The sequence below is a fragment of the Lissotriton helveticus genome, chromosome 12 (assembly GCF_964261635.1).
Source record: "Lissotriton helveticus chromosome 12, aLisHel1.1, whole genome shotgun sequence".
In the NCBI taxonomy this organism is placed as follows: Eukaryota; Metazoa; Chordata; class Amphibia; order Caudata; family Salamandridae; genus Lissotriton; species Lissotriton helveticus.
Genome location: NC_136073.1, coordinates 255500714 through 255518386, shown reverse-complemented (window position 1 = coordinate 255518386; position 17673 = coordinate 255500714).

The window sequence follows — 17673 nt, the reverse complement described above, 5'->3', positions numbered from 1 at the left end:
GGGTAACAGAACCTGGTGGTAGGCAGTCGAGTCACCCCATCCTGAATTCCCCTGCGTGTCTAGTTTTCAACAATGTATAGGTTTGCTAGGTTTGTCTAGGTGCCGGCAGAGCTAGGGTTCAAAAACAAAAGGTAGTCTCTTTGTCCAAAAAGGGCACGATTTCACTGCGAAATTGAGATGAGACCACGTTGCGTTTTGCGCTGTTTCCTGTCGCAGCCACTAGGCAGACCCAGGCAAGTGAGGTAGCATTTTTCTGGGGAGACCCGGGGGAACGCTGGGTGGGTGGAAATTTGTTGATCCACGCAGATTCCAGAACTTTCCACCACAGAAATGTGAGGAAAATGCGTTTTTTTTGTACATTTCTTAGCTTTGCAAGGGATTCTGGGTAACAGAACCTGGTGGTAGGCAGTCGAGTCACCCCAACCTGAATTCCCCTGAGTGTCTAGTTTTCAGAAATGTATAGGTTTGCTAGGTTTCCCTAGGTGCCGGCAGAGCTAGGGTTAAAAAACAAAAGGTAGTCTCTTTGTCCAAAAAGGGCACGATTTCACTGCGAAATTGAGGTGTGACCACGTTGCGTTTTGCGCTGTTTCGTGTCGCAGGCACTAGGCAGACCCAAGCAAGTGAGGTAGCATTTTTTTCGGGAGACCCGGGGGAACGCTGGGTGGGTGGAAATTTGTTGATCCACGCAGATTCCAGAACTTTCCACCACAGAAATGTGAGGAAAATGCATTTTCTTTGTCAATTTCTTAGCTTTGCAAGGAATTCTGGGTAACAGAACCTGGTGGTAGGCAGTCGAGTCACCCCATCCTAAAGTCCCCTGGGGGTCTAGTTTTCAAAAATGTATAGGTTTGCTAGGTTTCCCTAGGTGCCGGCAGAGCTAGGGTTCAAAAACAAAAGGTAGTCTTTTTGCCCAAAAAGGGCACGATTTCACTGCGAAATTGAGGTGCGACCACGTTGCGTTTTGCCCTGTTTCCAGTCGGAGGCACTAGGCAGACCCAGGCAAGTGAGGTACCATTTTTTTCGGGAGACCCGGGGGAACGCTGGGTGGGTGGAAATTTGTTGATCCACTCAGATTCCAGAACTTTCCACCACAGAAATGTGAGGAAAATGCATTTTTCTTGTCAATTTCATAGCTTTGCAAGGGATTCTGGGTAACAGAACCTGGTGGTAGGCAGTCAAGTCACCCCATACTGAATTCCCCTGGGTGTCTAGTTTTCAAAAATATCTAGGTTTACTAGGTTTCCCTAGGTGCCGGCAGAGCTAGGGTTCAAAAACAAAAGGTAGTCTCTTTGCCCAAAAAGGGCACGATTTCACTGCGAAAATGAGGTGCGACCACTTTGCGTTTTGCGCTGTTTCCTGTCGCAGGCACTAGGCAGACCCAGGCAAGTGAGGTACCATTTTTTTCGGGAGACCCGCGGGAACGCTGGGTGCGTGGAAATTTGTTGATCCACGCAGATTCCAGAACTTTCCACCACAGAAATGTGAGGAAAATGCGTTTTTTGTGTGAATTTCTTAGCTTTGCAAGGGATTCTGGGTAACAGAACCTGGTGGTAGGCAGTCGAGTCATCCCATCCTGAATTCCCCTGGGCGTCTAGTCTTCAAACATGTATAGGTTTGCTAGGTTTCCCTAGGTGCCGGCAGAGCTAGGGTTCAAAAACAAAAGGTAGTCTCTTTGCCCAAAAAGGGCACGATTTCACTGCGAAATTGAGGTGTGACCACGTTGCGTTTTGCGCTGTTTCCTGTCGCAGGCACTAGGCAGACCCAGGCAAGTGAGGTACCAGTTTTTTCCGGGAGACCCTGGGGAACGCTGGGTGGGTGGAAATTTGTTGATCCACGCAGATTCCAGAACTTTCCACCACAGAAATGTGAGGAAAATGCGTTTTTTTGTCAATTTCTTAGCTTTGCAAGGGATTCTGGGCAACAGAACCTGGTGGTAGGCAGTCGAGTCACCCCATCCTGAATTCCCCTGGGTGTCTAGTTTTCAAAAACGTATAGGTTTTCTAGGTTTCCCTAGGTGCCGGCAGAGCTAGGGTTCAAAAACAAAAGATAGTCTCTTTGTCCAAAAAGGGCACGATTTCACTGCGAAATTGAGGTGTGACCACGTTGCGTTTTGCGCAGTTTCCTGTCGCAGGCACTAGGCAGACCCAGGCAAGTGAAGTAGAATTTTTTTCGGGAGACCCCGGGGAACGCTGGGTGGGTGGAAATTTGTTGATCCACGCAGATTCCAGAACTTTCCACCACAGAAATGTGAGGAAAATGCATTTTTTTTGTCAATTTCTTAGCTTTGCAAGGAATTCTGGGTAACAGAACCTGGTGGTAGGCAGTCGAGTCACCCCATCCTGAATTCCCCTGGGGGTCTAGTTTGCAAAAACGTATAGGTTTGCTAGGTCCCTAGGTGCCGGCAGAGCTAGGGTTCAAAAACAAAAGGTAGTCTCTTTGCCCAAAAAGGGCACGATTTCACTGCGAAATTGAGGTGCGACCGCGTTGGGTTTTGTGCTGTTTCCTGTCACAGGCACTAGGCAGACCCAGGCAAGTGAGGTACCATTTTTTTCGGGAGACCCGGGGGAGCACTGGGTGGGTGGAAATTTGTTGAGCCACGCAGATTCCAGAGCTTTCCACCACAGAAATGTGAGGAAAATGCTTTTTTTTTGTCAATTTCTTAGATTTGCAAGGGATTCTGGGTAACAGAACCTGGTGGTAGGCAGTCGAGTCACCCCATCCTGAATTCCCCTGAGTGTCTAGTTTTCAAAAATGTATAGGTTTGCTAGGTTTCCCTAGGTGCCGGCAGAGCTAGGGTTCAAAAACAAAAAGTAGTCTCTTTGCCCAAAAAGGGCACGATTTCACTGTGAAAATGAGGTGCGACCACGTTGCGTTTTGCGCTGTTTCCTGTCGCAGGCACTAGGCAGACCCAGGCAAGTGAGGTACCATTTTTTTCGGGAGACCCGCGGGAACGCTGGGTGGGTGGAAATTTGTTGATCCACGCAGATTCCAGAACTTTCCACCACAGAAATGTGAGGAAAATGCGTTTTTTGTGTGAATTTCTTAGCTTTGCAAGGGATTCTGGGTAACAGAACCTGGTGGTAGGCAGTCAAGTCACCCCATCCTGAATTCCCCTGGGTGTCTAGTCTTGAAAAATTTATAGATTTGCGAGGTTTCCCTAGGTGCCGGCAGAGCTAGGGTTCAAAAACAAAAGGTAGTCTCTTTGCCCAAAAAGGGCACGATTTCACTGCGAAAATAAGGTGCGACCACGTTGCGTTTTGCGGTGTTTCCTGTCGCAGCACTAGGCAGACCCAGGCAAGTGAGGTACCATTTGTTTCGGGAGACCCGTAGGAATGCTGAGTGGGTGGAAATGTATTGATCCACGCAGATTCCAGAACTTTCCACCACAGAAATGTGAGGAACATGAGTTTTTTCTTGTCAATTTCTTAGTTTTGCAAGGGATTCTGGGTAACAGAACCTGGTGGTAGGCAGTCGAGTCACCCCATCCTGAATTCCCCTGGGTGTCTAGTTTTCAACAATGTATAGGTTTGCTAGGTTTCTCTAGGTGCCGGCAGAGCTAGGGTTAAAAAACAAAAGGTAGTCTCTTTGTCCAAAAAAGGGCACGATTTCACTGCGAAATTGAGGTGTGATCACGTTGCGTTTTGTGCTGTTTCCTGTCGCAGGCATTGGGCAGACCCAGGCAAGTGAGGTACCATTTTTTCCGGGAGACCCGGGGGAACGCTGGGTGGGTGGAAATTTGTTGATCCACGCAGATTCCAGGACTTTCCACCACAGAAATGTGAGGAAAATGCATTTTTTTGTCAATTTCTTAGCTTTGCAAGGGATTCTGGGCAACAGAACCTGGTGGTAGGCAGTCGAGTCACCCCATCCTGAATTCCCCTGGGTATCTAGTTTTCAAAAACGTATAGGTTTGCTAGGTTTCCCTAGGTGCCGGCAGAGCTAGGGTTCAAAAACAAAAGGTAGTCTCTTTGCCCAAAAAGGGCACGATTTCACTGCGAAATTGAGGTGCGACCACGTTGCGTTTTGTGCTGTTTCCTGTCACAGGCACTAGGCAGACCCAGGCAAGTGAGGTACCATTTTTTTTGGGAGACCCGCGGGAACGCTGAGTGGGTGGAAATTTGTTGATCAACGCAGATTCCAGAACTTTCCACCACAGAAATGTGAGGAAAATGCGTTTTTTCTTGTCAATTTCTTAGCTTTGCAAGGGATTCTGGGTAACAGAACCTGGTGGTAGGCAGTCGAGTCACCCCATCTTGATTTCCTCTGGGTGTCGAGTTTCAACAATGTATAGGTTTGCTAGGTTTCTCTAGGTGCCGGCAGAGCTAGGGTTCAAAAACAAAAGGTAGTCTCTTTGTCCAAAAAGGGCACGATTTCACTGCGAAATTGAGGTGTGACCACGTTGCGTTTTGCGCTGTTTCCTGTCGCAGGCACTAGGCAGACCCAGGCAAGTGAGGTACCATTTTTTTCGGGAGACCCGCGGGAACGCTGGGTGGGTGGAAATTTGTTGATCCACGCAGATTCCAGAACTTTCCACCACAGAAATGTGAGGAAAATGCGTTTTTTTGTCAATTTCTTAGCTTTGCAAGGGATTCTGGGTAACAGAACCTGGTGATAGGCAGTCGAGTCACCCCATCCTGAATTCCCCTGGGGGTCTAGTTTTCAAAAACGTATAGGTTTGCTAGGTCCCTAGGTGCCGGCAGAGCTAGGGTTCAAAAACAAAAGGTAGTCTCTTTGCCCAAAAAGGGCATGATTTCACTGCGAAATTGAGGTGCGACCGCGTTGGGTTTTGTGCTGTTTCCTGTCACAGGCACTAGGCAGACCCAGGCAAGTGAGGTACCATTTTTTTTGGGAGACCCGCGGGAACGCTGAGTGGGTGGAAATTTGTTGATCCACTCAGATTCCAGAACTTTCCACCACAGAAATGTGAGGAAAATGCGTTTTTTCTTGTCAATTTCTTAGCTTTGCAAGGGATTCTGGGTAACAGAACCTGGTGGTAGGCAGTCGAGTCACCCCATCCTGAATTCCTCTGGGTGTCTAGTTTTCAAAAATTTATAGGTTTGCTAGGTCCCTAGGTGCCGGCAGAGCTAGGGTTCAAAAACAAAAGGTAGTCTCTTTGTCCAAAAAGGGCACGATTTTACTGCGAAATTGAGGTGTGACCACGTTGCGTTTATTGCTGTTTCCTGTCACAGGCACTAGGCAGACCCAGGCAAGTGAGGTACCATTTTTTTCGGGAGACCCGGGGAAACGCTGGGTGGGTGGAAATGTGTTGATCCACGCAGATTCCAGAACTTTCCACCACAGAAATGTGAGGAAAATGCGTTTTTTTGTCAATTTCTTAGCTTTGCAAGGGATTCTGGGTAACAGAACCTGGTGGTAGGCAGTCGAGTCACCCCATCCTGAATTCCCCTGGGTGTCTAGTTTTCACAAATGTATAGGTTTGCTAGATTTCCCTAGGTGCCGGCAGAGCTAGGGTTCAAAAACAAAAGGTACTCTCTTTGTCCAAAAAGGGCACAATTTCACTGCGAAATTGAGGTGCGACCACGTTGCGTTTTGCGCTGATTCCTGTCGCAGGCACTAGGCAGACCCAGGCAAGTGAGGTACCATTTTTTTCGGGAGGCCCGGGGGAACGCTGGGTGGGTGGAAATTTGTTGATCCACGCAGATTCCAGAACTTTCCTTCACAGAAATGTGAGGAAGATGCGTTTTTTTGTCACTTTCTTAGCTTTGCAATGGATTCTGGGTAACAGAACCTGGTGGTAGGCAGTCGAGTCACCCCATCCTGAATTCCCCTGGGTGTCTAGTTTTCAAAAATGTATAGGTTTGCTAGGTTTCCCTAGGTGCCGGCAGAGCTAGGGTTCAAAAACAAAAGGTAGTCTCTTTGCCCAAAAAGGGCATGATTTCACTGCGAAAATGAGGTGCGACCACGTTGCGTTTTGCGCTGTTTCCTGTCGCAGGCACTAGGCAGACCCAGGCAAGAGAGGTACCATTTTTTTCGGGAGACCAGTGGGAACGCTGGGTGGGTGGAAATTTGTTGATCCACGCAGATTCCAGAACTTTCCACCACAGAAATGGGAGGAAAATGCGTTTTTTTGTGAATTTCCTAGCTTTGCAAGGGATTCTGGGTAACAGAACCTGGTGGTAGGCAGTCGAGTCACCCCATCCTGAATTCCCCTGCGTGTCTAGTTTTCAACAATGTATAGGTTTGCTAGGTTTGTCTAGGTGCCGGCAGAGCTAGGGTTCAAAAACAAAAGGTAGTCTCTTTGTCCAAAAAGGGCACGATTTCACTGCGAAATTGAGATGAGACCACGTTGCGTTTTGCCCTGTTTCCAGTCGGAGGCACTAGGCAGACCCAGGCAAGTGAGGTACCATTTTTTTCGGGAGACCCGGGGGAACGCTGGGTGGGTGGAAATTTGTTGATCCACGCAGATTCCAGAACTTTCCACCACAGAAATGTGAGGAAAATGCATTTTTCTTGTCAATTTCATAGCTTTGCAAAGGATTCTGGGTAACAGAACCTGGTGGTAGGCAGTCAAGTCACCCCATACTGAATTCCCCTGGGTGTCTAGTTTTCAAAAATATCTAGGTTTACTAGGTTTCCCTAGGTGCCGGCAGAGCTAGGGTTCAAAAACAAAAGGTAGTCTCTTTGCCCAAAAAGGGCACGATTTCACTGCGAAAATGAGGTGCGACCACTTTGCGTTTTGCGCTATTTCCTGTCGCAGGCACTAGGCAGACCCAGGCAAGTGAGGTACCATTTTTTTCGGGAGACCCGGGGGAACGCTGGGTGGGTAGAAATTTGTTGATCCACGCAGATTCCAGAACTTTCCACCACAGAAATGTGAGGAAAATGCATTTTTCTTGTCAATTTCATAGCTTTGCAAGGGATTCTGGGTAACAGAACCTGGTGGTAGGCAGTCGAGTCACCCCATCCTGAATTCCCCTGGGTGTCTAGTCTTCAAACATGTATAGGTTTGCTAGGTTTCCCTAGGTGCCAGCAGAGCTAGGGTTCAAAAACAAAAGGTAGTCTCTTTGCCCAAAAAGGGCACAATTTCACTGCGAAATTGAGGTGTGACCACATTGCGTTTTGCGCTGTTTCCTGTCGCAGGCACTAGGCAGACCCAGGCAAGTGAGGTACCAGTTTTTTCCGGGAGACCCTGGGGAACGCTGGGTGGGTGGAAATTTGTTGATCCACACAGATTCCAGAACTTTCCACCACAGAAATGTGAGGAAAATGCGTTTTTTTGTCAATTTCTTAGCTTTGCAAGGGATTCTGGGCAACAGAACCTGGTGGTAGGCAGTCGAGTCACCCCATCCTGAATTCCCCTGGGTGTCTAGTTTTCAAAAACGTATAGGTTTTCTAGGTTTCCCTAGGTGCCGGCAGAGCTAGGGTTCAAAAACAAAAGATAGTCTCTTTGTCCAAAAAGGGCACGATTTCACTGCGAAATTGAGGTGTGACCACGTTGCGTTTTGCGCTGTTTCCTGTCACAGGCACTAGGCAGACCCAGGCAAGTGAGGTAGAATTTTTTCGGGAGACCCCGGGGAACGCTGGGTGGGTGGAAATTTGTTGATCCACGCAGATTCCAGAACTTTCCACCACAGAAATGTGAGGAAAATGCATTTTTTTGTCAATTTCTTAGCTTTGCAAGGAATTCTGGGTAACAGAACCTGGTGGTAGGCAGTCGAGTCACCCCATCCTGAATTCCCCTGGGGGTCTAGTTTTCAAAAATGTATAGGTTTACTAGGTCCCTAGGTGCCGGCAGAGCTAGGGTTAAAAAACAAAAGGTAGCCTCTTTGCCCAAAAAGGGCACGATTTCACTGCGAAATTGAGGTGCGACCGCGTTCCGTTTTGTGCTGTTTCCTGTCACAGGCACTAGGCAGACCCAGGCAAGTGAGGTACCATTTTTGTCGGGAGACCCGGGGGAACGCTGGGTGGAAATTTGTTGATCCACGCAGATTCCAGAACTTTCCACCACAGAAATGTGAGGAAAATGTTTTTTCTTGTCAATTTCTTAGCTTTGCAAGGGATTCTGGGTAACAGAACCTGGTGGTAGGCAGTCGAGTCACCCCATCTTGATTTCCTCTGGGTGTCTAGTTTCAACAATGTATAGGTTTGCTAGGTTTCTCTAGGTGCCGGCAGAGCTAGGGTTCAAAAACAAAAGGTAGTCTCTTTGTCCAAAAAGGGCACGATTTCACTGCGAAATTGAGGTGTGACCACGTTGCGTTTTGCGCTGTTTCCTGTCGCAGGCACTAGGCAGACCCAGGCAAGTGAGGTACCATTTTTTCCGGGAGACACGGGGGAACGCTGGGTGGGTGGAAATTTGTTGATCCACGCAGATTCCAGAACTTTCCACCACAGAAATGTGAGGAAAATGCGTTTTTTTGTCAATTTCTTAGCTTTGCAAGGGATTCTGGGTAACAGAACCTGGTGATAGGCAGTCGAGTCACCCCATCCTGAATTCCCCTGGGGGTCTAGTTTTCAAAAACGTATAGGTTTGCTAGGTCCCTAGGTGCCGGCAGAGCTAGGGTTCAAAAACAAAAGGTAGTCTCTTTGCCCAAAAAGGGCACGATTTCACTGCGAAATTGAGGTGCGACCGCGTTGGGTTTTGTGCTGTTTCCTGTCACAGGCACTAGGCAGACCCAGGCAAGTGAGGTACCATTTTTTTCGGGAGACCGGGGGGAGCACTGGGTGGGTGGAAATTTGTTGAGCCACGCAGATTCCAGAGCTTTCCACCACAGAAATGTGAGGAAAATGCGTTTTTTTTGTCAATTTCTTAGATTTGCAAGGGATTCTGGGTAACAGAACCTGGTGGTAGGCAGTCGAGTCACCCCATCCTGAATTCCCCTGGGTGTCTAGTTTTCAAAAATGTATAGGTTTGCTAGGTTTCCCTAGGTGCCGGCAGAGCTAGGGTTCAAAAACAAAAAGTAGTCTCTTTGCCCAAAAAGGGCACGATTTCACTGTGAAAATGAGGTGCGACCACGTTGCGTTTTGCGCTGTTTCCTGTCGCAGGCACTAGGCAGACCCAGGCAAGTGAGGTACCATTTTTTTCGGGAGACCCGCGGGAACGCTGGGTGGGTGGAAATTTGTTGATCCACGCAGATACCAGAACTTTCCACCACAGAAATGTGAGGAAAATGCGTTTTTTGTGTGAATTTCTTAGCTTTGCAAGGGATTCTGGGTAACAGAACCTGGTGGTAGGCAGTCGAGTCACCCCATCCTGAATTCCCCTGGGTGTCTAGTCTTCAAAAATTTATAGATTTGCGAGGTTTCCCTAGGTGCCGGCAGAGCTAGGGTTCAAAAACAAAAGGTAGTCTCTTTGCCCAAAAAGGGCACGATTTCACTGCGAAAATAAGGTGCGACCACGTTGCGTTTTGCGGTGTTTCCTGTCGCAGGCACTAGGCAGACCCAGGCAAGTGAGGTACCATTTGTTTCGAGAGACCCGCGGGAATGCTGAGTGGGTGGAAATGTATTGATCCACGCAGATTCCAGAACTTTCCACCACAGAAATATGAGGAAAATGCGTTTTTTCTTGTCAATTTCTTAGCTTTGCAAGGGATTCTGGGTAACAGAACCTGGTGGTAGGCAGTCGAGTCACCCCATCCTGAATTCCCCTGGGTGTCTAGTTTTCAAAAATATCTAGGTTTACTAGGTTTCCCTAGGTGCCGGCAGAGCTAGGGTTCAAAAACAAAAGGTAGTCTCTTTGCCCAAAAAGGGCACGATTTCACTGCGAAAATGAGGTGCGACCACTTTGCGTTTTGCGCTGTTTCCTGTCGCAGGCACTAGGCAGACCCAGGCAAGTGAGGTACCATTTTTTTCGGGAGACCCGGGGGAACGCTGGGTGGGTGGAAATTTGTTGATCCACTCAGATTCCAGAACTTTCCACCACAGAAATGTGAGGAAAATGCATTTTTCTTGTCAATTTCATAGCTTTGCAAGGGATTCTGGGTAACAGAACCTGGTGGTAGGCAGTCAAGTCACCCCATACTGAATTCCCCTGGGTGTCTAGTTTTCAAAAATATCTAGGTTTACTAGGTTTCCCTAGGTGCCGGCAGAGCTAGGGTTCAAAAACAAAAGGTAGTCTCTTTGCCCAAAAAGGGCACGATTTCACTGCGAAAATGAGGTGCGACCACTTTGCGTTTTGCGCTGTTTCCTGTCGCAGGCACTAGGCAGACCCAGGCAAGTGAGGTACCATTTTTTTCGGGAGACCCGCGGGAACGCTGGGTGCGTGGAAATTTGTTGATCCACGCAGATTCCAGAACTTTCCACCACAGAAATGTGAGGAAAATGCGTTTTTTGTGTGAATTTCTTAGCTTTGCAAGGGATTCTGGGTAACAGAACCTGGTGGTAGGCAGTCGAGTCATCCCATCCTGAATTCCCCTGGGCGTCTAGTCTTCAAACATGTATAGGTTTGCTAGGTTTCCCTAGGTGCCGGCAGAGCTAGGGTTCAAAAACAAAAGGTAGTCTCTTTGCCCAAAAAGGGCACGATTTCACTGCGAAATTGAGGTGTGACCACGTTGCGTTTTGCGCTGTTTCCTGTCGCAGGCACTAGGCAGACCCAGGCAAGTGAGGTACCAGTTTTTTCCGGGAGACCCTGGGGAACGCTGGGTGGGTGGAAATTTGTTGATCCACGCAGATTCCAGAACTTTCCACCACAGAAATGTGAGGAAAATGCGTTTTTTTGTCAATTTCTTAGCTTTGCAAGGGATTCTGGGCAACAGAACCTGGTGGTAGGCAGTCGAGTCACCCCATCCTGAATTCCCCTGGGTGTCTAGTTTTCAAAAACGTATAGGTTTTCTAGGTTTCCCTAGGTGCCGGCAGAGCTAGGGTTCAAAAACAAAAGATAGTCTCTTTGTCCAAAAAGGGCACGATTTCACTGCGAAATTGAGGTGTGACCACGTTGCGTTTTGCGCAGTTTCCTGTCGCAGGCACTAGGCAGACCCAGGCAAGTGAAGTAGAATTTTTTTCGGGAGACCCCGGGGAACGCTGGGTGGGTGGAAATTTGTTGATCCACGCAGATTCCAGAACTTTCCACCACAGAAATGTGAGGAAAATGCATTTTTTTTGTCAATTTCTTAGCTTTGCAAGGAATTCTGGGTAACAGAACCTGGTGGTAGGCAGTCGAGTCACCCCATCCTGAATTCCCCTGGGGGTCTAGTTTGCAAAAACGTATAGGTTTGCTAGGTCCCTAGGTGCCGGCAGAGCTAGGGTTCAAAAACAAAAGGTAGTCTCTTTGCCCAAAAAGGGCACGATTTCACTGCGAAATTGAGGTGCGACCGCGTTGGGTTTTGTGCTGTTTCCTGTCACAGGCACTAGGCAGACCCAGGCAAGTGAGGTACCATTTTTTTCGGGAGACCCGGGGGAGCACTGGGTGGGTGGAAATTTGTTGAGCCACGCAGATTCCAGAGCTTTCCACCACAGAAATGTGAGGAAAATGCTTTTTTTTTGTCAATTTCTTAGATTTGCAAGGGATTCTGGGTAACAGAACCTGGTGGTAGGCAGTCGAGTCACCCCATCCTGAATTCCCCTGAGTGTCTAGTTTTCAAAAATGTATAGGTTTGCTAGGTTTCCCTAGGTGCCGGCAGAGCTAGGGTTCAAAAACAAAAAGTAGTCTCTTTGCCCAAAAAGGGCACGATTTCACTGTGAAAATGAGGTGCGACCACGTTGCGTTTTGCGCTGTTTCCTGTCGCAGGCACTAGGCAGACCCAGGCAAGTGAGGTACCATTTTTTTCGGGAGACCCGCGGGAACGCTGGGTGGGTGGAAATTTGTTGATCCACGCAGATTCCAGAACTTTCCACCACAGAAATGTGAGGAAAATGCGTTTTTTGTGTGAATTTCTTAGCTTTGCAAGGGATTCTGGGTAACAGAACCTGGTGGTAGGCAGTCAAGTCACCCCATCCTGAATTCCCCTGGGTGTCTAGTCTTGAAAAATTTATAGATTTGCGAGGTTTCCCTAGGTGCCGGCAGAGCTAGGGTTCAAAAACAAAAGGTAGTCTCTTTGCCCAAAAAGGGCACGATTTCACTGCGAAAATAAGGTGCGACCACGTTGCGTTTTGCGGTGTTTCCTGTCGCAGCACTAGGCAGACCCAGGCAAGTGAGGTACCATTTGTTTCGGGAGACCCGTAGGAATGCTGAGTGGGTGGAAATGTATTGATCCACGCAGATTCCAGAACTTTCCACCACAGAAATGTGAGGAACATGAGTTTTTTCTTGTCAATTTCTTAGTTTTGCAAGGGATTCTGGGTAACAGAACCTGGTGGTAGGCAGTCGAGTCACCCCATCCTGAATTCCCCTGGGTGTCTAGTTTTCAACAATGTATAGGTTTGCTAGGTTTCTCTAGGTGCCGGCAGAGCTAGGGTTAAAAAACAAAAGGTAGTCTCTTTGTCCAAAAAAGGGCACGATTTCACTGCGAAATTGAGGTGTGATCACGTTGCGTTTTGTGCTGTTTCCTGTCGCAGGCACTGGGCAGACCCAGGCAAGTGAGGTACCATTTTTTCCGGGAGACCCGGGGGAACGCTGGGTGGGTGGAAATTTGTTGATCCACGCAGATTCCAGGACTTTCCACCACAGAAATGTGAGGAAAATGCATTTTTTTGTCAATTTCTTAGCTTTGCAAGGGATTCTGGGCAACAGAACCTGGTGGTAGGCAGTCGAGTCACCCCATCCTGAATTCCCCTGGGTATCTAGTTTTCAAAAACGTATAGGTTTGCTAGGTTTCCCTAGGTGCCGGCAGAGCTAGGGTTCAAAAACAAAAGGTAGTCTCTTTGCCCAAAAAGGGCACGATTTCACTGCGAAATTGAGGTGCGACCACGTTGCGTTTTGTGCTGTTTCCTGTCACAGGCACTAGGCAGACCCAGGCAAGTGAGGTACCATTTTTTTTGGGAGACCCGCGGGAACGCTGAGTGGGTGGAAATTTGTTGATCAACGCAGATTCCAGAACTTTCCACCACAGAAATGTGAGGAAAATGCGTTTTTTCTTGTCAATTTCTTAGCTTTGCAAGGGATTCTGGGTAACAGAACCTGGTGGTAGGCAGTCGAGTCACCCCATCTTGATTTCCTCTGGGTGTCGAGTTTCAACAATGTATAGGTTTGCTAGGTTTCTCTAGGTGCCGGCAGAGCTAGGGTTCAAAAACAAAAGGTAGTCTCTTTGTCCAAAAAGGGCACGATTTCACTGCGAAATTGAGGTGTGACCACGTTGCGTTTTGCGCTGTTTCCTGTCGCAGGCACTAGGCAGACCCAGGCAAGTGAGGTACCATTTTTTTCGGGAGACCCGCGGGAACGCTGGGTGGGTGGAAATTTGTTGATCCACGCAGATTCCAGAACTTTCCACCACAGAAATGTGAGGAAAATGCGTTTTTTTGTCAATTTCTTAGCTTTGCAAGGGATTCTGGGTAACAGAACCTGGTGATAGGCAGTCGAGTCACCCCATCCTGAATTCCCCTGGGGGTCTAGTTTTCAAAAACGTATAGGTTTGCTAGGTCCCTAGGTGCCGGCAGAGCTAGGGTTCAAAAACAAAAGGTAGTCTCTTTGCCCAAAAAGGGCATGATTTCACTGCGAAATTGAGGTGCGACCGCGTTGGGTTTTGTGCTGTTTCCTGTCACAGGCACTAGGCAGACCCAGGCAAGTGAGGTACCATTTTTTTTGGGAGACCCGCGGGAACGCTGAGTGGGTGGAAATTTGTTGATCCACTCAGATTCCAGAACTTTCCACCACAGAAATGTGAGGAAAATGCGTTTTTTCTTGTCAATTTCTTAGCTTTGCAAGGGATTCTGGGTAACAGAACCTGGTGGTAGGCAGTCGAGTCACCCCATCCTGAATTCCTCTGGGTGTCTAGTTTTCAAAAATTTATAGGTTTGCTAGGTCCCTAGGTGCCGGCAGAGCTAGGGTTCAAAAACAAAAGGTAGTCTCTTTGTCCAAAAAGGGCACGATTTTACTGCGAAATTGAGGTGTGACCACGTTGCGTTTATTGCTGTTTCCTGTCACAGGCACTAGGCAGACCCAGGCAAGTGAGGTACCATTTTTTTCGGGAGACCCGGGGAAACGCTGGGTGGGTGGAAATGTGTTGATCCACGCAGATTCCAGAACTTTCCACCACAGAAATGTGAGGAAAATGCGTTTTTTTGTCAATTTCTTAGCTTTGCAAGGGATTCTGGGTAACAGAACCTGGTGGTAGGCAGTCGAGTCACCCCATCCTGAATTCCCCTGGGTGTCTAGTTTTCACAAATGTATAGGTTTGCTAGATTTCCCTAGGTGCCGGCAGAGCTAGGGTTCAAAAACAAAAGGTACTCTCTTTGTCCAAAAAGGGCACAATTTCACTGCGAAATTGAGGTGCGACCACGTTGCGTTTTGCGCTGATTCCTGTCGCAGGCACTAGGCAGACCCAGGCAAGTGAGGTACCATTTTTTTCGGGAGGCCCGGGGGAACGCTGGGTGGGTGGAAATTTGTTGATCCACGCAGATTCCAGAACTTTCCTTCACAGAAATGTGAGGAAGATGCGTTTTTTTGTCACTTTCTTAGCTTTGCAATGGATTCTGGGTAACAGAACCTGGTGGTAGGCAGTCGAGTCACCCCATCCTGAATTCCCCTGGGTGTCTAGTTTTCAAAAATGTATAGGTTTGCTAGGTTTCCCTAGGTGCCGGCAGAGCTAGGGTTCAAAAACAAAAGGTAGTCTCTTTGCCCAAAAAGGGCATGATTTCACTGCGAAAATGAGGTGCGACCACGTTGCGTTTTGCGCTGTTTCCTGTCGCAGGCACTAGGCAGACCCAGGCAAGAGAGGTACCATTTTTTTCGGGAGACCAGTGGGAACGCTGGGTGGGTGGAAATTTGTTGATCCACGCAGATTCCAGAACTTTCCACCACAGAAATGGGAGGAAAATGCGTTTTTTTGTGAATTTCCTAGCTTTGCAAGGGATTCTGGGTAACAGAACCTGGTGGTAGGCAGTCGAGTCACCCCATCCTGAATTCCCCTGCGTGTCTAGTTTTCAACAATGTATAGGTTTGCTAGGTTTGTCTAGGTGCCGGCAGAGCTAGGGTTCAAAAACAAAAGGTAGTCTCTTTGTCCAAAAAGGGCACGATTTCACTGCGAAATTGAGATGAGACCACGTTGCGTTTTGCCCTGTTTCCAGTCGGAGGCACTAGGCAGACCCAGGCAAGTGAGGTACCATTTTTTTCGGGAGACCCGGGGGAACGCTGGGTGGGTGGAAATTTGTTGATCCACGCAGATTCCAGAACTTTCCACCACAGAAATGTGAGGAAAATGCATTTTTCTTGTCAATTTCATAGCTTTGCAAAGGATTCTGGGTAACAGAACCTGGTGGTAGGCAGTCAAGTCACCCCATACTGAATTCCCCTGGGTGTCTAGTTTTCAAAAATATCTAGGTTTACTAGGTTTCCCTAGGTGCCGGCAGAGCTAGGGTTCAAAAACAAAAGGTAGTCTCTTTGCCCAAAAAGGGCACGATTTCACTGCGAAAATGAGGTGCGACCACTTTGCGTTTTGCGCTATTTCCTGTCGCAGGCACTAGGCAGACCCAGGCAAGTGAGGTACCATTTTTTTCGGGAGACCCGGGGGAACGCTGGGTGGGTAGAAATTTGTTGATCCACGCAGATTCCAGAACTTTCCACCACAGAAATGTGAGGAAAATGCATTTTTCTTGTCAATTTCATAGCTTTGCAAGGGATTCTGGGTAACAGAACCTGGTGGTAGGCAGTCGAGTCACCCCATCCTGAATTCCCCTGGGTGTCTAGTCTTCAAACATGTATAGGTTTGCTAGGTTTCCCTAGGTGCCAGCAGAGCTAGGGTTCAAAAACAAAAGGTAGTCTCTTTGCCCAAAAAGGGCACAATTTCACTGCGAAATTGAGGTGTGACCACATTGCGTTTTGCGCTGTTTCCTGTCGCAGGCACTAGGCAGACCCAGGCAAGTGAGGTACCAGTTTTTTCCGGGAGACCCTGGGGAACGCTGGGTGGGTGGAAATTTGTTGATCCACACAGATTCCAGAACTTTCCACCACAGAAATGTGAGGAAAATGCGTTTTTTTGTCAATTTCTTAGCTTTGCAAGGGATTCTGGGCAACAGAACCTGGTGGTAGGCAGTCGAGTCACCCCATCCTGAATTCCCCTGGGTGTCTAGTTTTCAAAAACGTATAGGTTTTCTAGGTTTCCCTAGGTGCCGGCAGAGCTAGGGTTCAAAAACAAAAGATAGTCTCTTTGTCCAAAAAGGGCACGATTTCACTGCGAAATTGAGGTGTGACCACGTTGCGTTTTGCGCTGTTTCCTGTCACAGGCACTAGGCAGACCCAGGCAAGTGAGGTAGAATTTTTTCGGGAGACCCCGGGGAACGCTGGGTGGGTGGAAATTTGTTGATCCACGCAGATTCCAGAACTTTCCACCACAGAAATGTGAGGAAAATGCATTTTTTTGTCAATTTCTTAGCTTTGCAAGGAATTCTGGGTAACAGAACCTGGTGGTAGGCAGTCGAGTCACCCCATCCTGAATTCCCCTGGGGGTCTAGTTTTCAAAAATGTATAGGTTTACTAGGTCCCTAGGTGCCGGCAGAGCTAGGGTTAAAAAACAAAAGGTAGCCTCTTTGCCCAAAAAGGGCACGATTTCACTGCGAAATTGAGGTGCGACCGCGTTCCGTTTTGTGCTGTTTCCTGTCACAGGCACTAGGCAGACCCAGGCAAGTGAGGTACCATTTTTGTCGGGAGACCCGGGGGAACGCTGGGTGGAAATTTGTTGATCCACGCAGATTCCAGAACTTTCCACCACAGAAATGTGAGGAAAATGTTTTTTCTTGTCAATTTCTTAGCTTTGCAAGGGATTCTGGGTAACAGAACCTGGTGGTAGGCAGTCGAGTCACCCCATCTTGATTTCCTCTGGGTGTCTAGTTTCAACAATGTATAGGTTTGCTAGGTTTCTCTAGGTGCCGGCAGAGCTAGGGTTCAAAAACAAAAGGTAGTCTCTTTGTCCAAAAAGGGCACGATTTCACTGCGAAATTGAGGTGTGACCACGTTGCGTTTTGCGCTGTTTCCTGTCGCAGGCACTAGGCAGACCCAGGCAAGTGAGGTACCATTTTTTCCGGGAGACACGGGGGAACGCTGGGTGGGTGGAAATTTGTTGATCCACGCAGATTCCAGAACTTTCCACCACAGAAATGTGAGGAAAATGCGTTTTTTTGTCAATTTCTTAGCTTTGCAAGGGATTCTGGGTAACAGAACCTGGTGATAGGCAGTCGAGTCACCCCATCCTGAATTCCCCTGGGGGTCTAGTTTTCAAAAACGTATAGGTTTGCTAGGTCCCTAGGTGCCGGCAGAGCTAGGGTTCAAAAACAAAAGGTAGTCTCTTTGCCCAAAAAGGGCACGATTTCACTGCGAAATTGAGGTGCGACCGCGTTGGGTTTTGTGCTGTTTCCTGTCACAGGCACTAGGCAGACCCAGGCAAGTGAGGTACCATTTTTTTCGGGAGACCGGGGGGAGCACTGGGTGGGTGGAAATTTGTTGAGCCACGCAGATTCCAGAGCTTTCCACCACAGAAATGTGAGGAAAATGCGTTTTTTTTGTCAATTTCTTAGATTTGCAAGGGATTCTGGGTAACAGAACCTGGTGGTAGGCAGTCGAGTCACCCCATCCTGAATTCCCCTGGGTGTCTAGTTTTCAAAAATGTATAGGTTTGCTAGGTTTCCCTA